At 40.3% G+C, this 2,665-nt stretch overlaps 1 pseudogene; it reads right to left on the minus strand.

Moving 5' to 3' along the window:
- Positions 1 to 764: 764 nt before the first annotated feature.
- LOC108362343 (60S ribosomal protein L7-like) lies at positions 765 to 1,609 on the minus strand (annotated as a pseudogene).
- Positions 1,610 to 2,665: the final 1,056 nt, after the last annotated feature.

Raw genomic sequence — 2,665 nt, forward strand, 5'->3', positions numbered from 1 at the left:
TGATCGTACTAAAGAATTAAATAAAATTTTCCGGGTATACGGATCTTTAAAGTCCCTTCCATAGCGGCGAAGAAAGGCTAGGTTAGAATAGGCTTTAGGGATAATATAGTTAATGTGATTAACAAAGGTAAACCCCGAGTCAAACATCACTCCAAGATCCACAAATTCACGAACAGTAGACAGGCTAGCATCAAAAAGAGAATATGTTGACCTAATGAAGTTTTGGTTTTTAGAAATAGTCATATGAAAACATTTCTTAATATTGAGGGGTAACTTATTTCTAGTACTCCAATTAGCCAGGTTATTGAGATCGTCTTGTAAAGACGGAACATCCGACAAACAAGTAATGCGTCTAAAAATTTTTAAGTCGTCAGCATAGAGTAAAAACTTTGAGTGCTTTAAATAAGATCCAATGTCATTAATAAAGAGAAGAAAAAGAATTGGGCCAAGGATACTACCCTGTGGAACCCCAGAAGTGGCGATAAACGAGTAAGACTTAGTGTTTTCAATTTCAACATGAGAGATTCTATTGGAGAGATACGAACTAACCCAGCTTAAAAATTTGCCTTCGATCACAAAGTTGTCAGAGGTTGAGACACGTTGATGGTTGTGCTTCACAATTCCACGTTTGTAGATCACTTCACGAACTGATTTAAGATTTGGGTAACCCCATGTGATATAGGGTTCGGCAATGTGTAGCATATTAATGGTTCAATTTGATGAAAAAACCGTGGTTAATGTGGCGAAAAGGGCATATTTGCGATTTAAACCTTCAGAAAGTTACAAAAAAAAACATTTTCTATTTTTACTTATTATATATTTTTGAAATAAAAATACTCCACCTTTTACACCAAAAAAATTTCTTAAAACCATCTTGCGCAGCAGTTTGTTGATCTTATCTTCACGGTTGCCGAAATCACCAACCTCAACGTAGTGATTAGCCCTCTTGCGCCAGCCGCGGGTTGGTGTTGAGCTTGAATGGCCAGAGGAAGTTGGAGGCTTTCTTGAAGTGGGATCCAACAGTAAATATTTCGTGCGCCAAAAAATCAACGCACTGAATATCGTGCGCTTTGCGCAATTTGCGTTCGATCACAAAGTTGTCAGAGATTGAGACACGTTGATGGTTGTGCCTGACAATTCCACGTTTGTAGATCAATTCACGAACTGATTTAAGATTTGGATAACCCCATGTGATATAGGGTTCGGAAATGCGTAGCATATTAATGGTTCAATTTGATGAAAAAACCGTGGTTAATGTGGCGAAAAGGGATCAAAAGTAAAACTTTGCGCACTTTTGGTGCAACTGTGTTGATACCAATTGTCTTCTGCAGGCACATAGAATGGGCCGCGTTTTTTGCCAGACGGCTCAGCTTATTCTCACGGCGTCCATCACGGAGATAATTTGCTTGATATTTCTCAGCATGCGCCAAGTTTTCACGTTTGCGGAGTGCAATTACAGCAGAGCGCTTTAGTTTACGCTTTATCAGGGTAGCACGTTTGCTGACCTGCTTCTTGCTGAACTTCAGCTACGACTCGGGGACAGCAGGCAGCTTCCTGGAAGGTTGTTTGCCCTTGCTTCGGGCGTCTTACCGACCGTTGTGGTAGTCATCTTAACTTGTAACTTAGCACGTTGAGAAGACGAAAAAAATTTCGCCAAATGTTTGGAGCACACTCGATTTATAAAATTTCTATTAAGCACAGTTTCATTTAATTAAATACTTTTTTAACACATAGATATGCTGCAACCAGGCACTTACTTTCCCAAATTCCATCTTGCTTATCGGCATAATTTTCCAAATGTGCCTGCGCTACTACTTCATACTAATAACTTCGTTTTCAAACTGCACCTTCTTCGTTGCCTCAGCATATCCTAAAAATATACAAAATTTACATTAAACAATAGCCCTGTAGGGAAACGAACTAATGCGGAACTGGTTCGGTTCTAGTGCGTTTGGAACCATGACTAGTACGCGTTAATTCTCTTTTGCATGCTAGCGACTGGCGAATTTAATATTGCGATGTCCTAGGAGGTGTCAATTGTCCCCCGTTGCATCCCTTTGGCTCTAGTTCCGAACCAGTTCTAAATTCGACAGATAAGATCTAGTTCGTTTTGCATCCCTTTTTCTATAGTTCCGAACCAGTTCCAAATTCGACAGATGAGATCTAGTTCGTTCTGCATCCCCTTTTCTTTAGTTCCAAACCAGTTCCTAATTCGACAGATGAGATCTAGTTCGATCTGCATCCATTTTTTATATACAGACGCAACCTACTGAAATTTTGACCTGAAAAGTTTGGGTCTTATTCCTCTTATAAGGGTGCGGCTACCTCTCAAAAGGATACGTCGGTACCCTGTAGGGAAACGAACTATGCGGAACTGGTTCGGTTCTAGTGCGTTTGGAACCATGACTAGTACGCGTTAATTCTCTTTTGCATGCTAGCGACTGGCGAATTTAACATTGCGATGTCCTAGGAGGTGTCAATTGTCCCCCGTTGCATCCCTTTGGCTCTAGTTCCGAACCAGTTCTAAATTCGACAGATAAGATCTAGTTCGTTTTGCATCCCTTTTTCTATAGTTCCGAACCAGTTCCAAATTCGACAGATGAGATCTAGTTCGTTCTGCATCCCCTTTTCTTTAGTTCCAAACCAGTTCCTAATTCGACAGATG

Source organism: Rhagoletis zephyria, unplaced genomic scaffold (genome assembly GCF_001687245.7).
Source record: "Rhagoletis zephyria isolate East Lansing unplaced genomic scaffold, Rhagoletis_zephyria_1.1 Rzeph_scaffold_00992, whole genome shotgun sequence".
NCBI classification, from domain to species: domain Eukaryota; kingdom Metazoa; phylum Arthropoda; class Insecta; order Diptera; family Tephritidae; genus Rhagoletis; species Rhagoletis zephyria.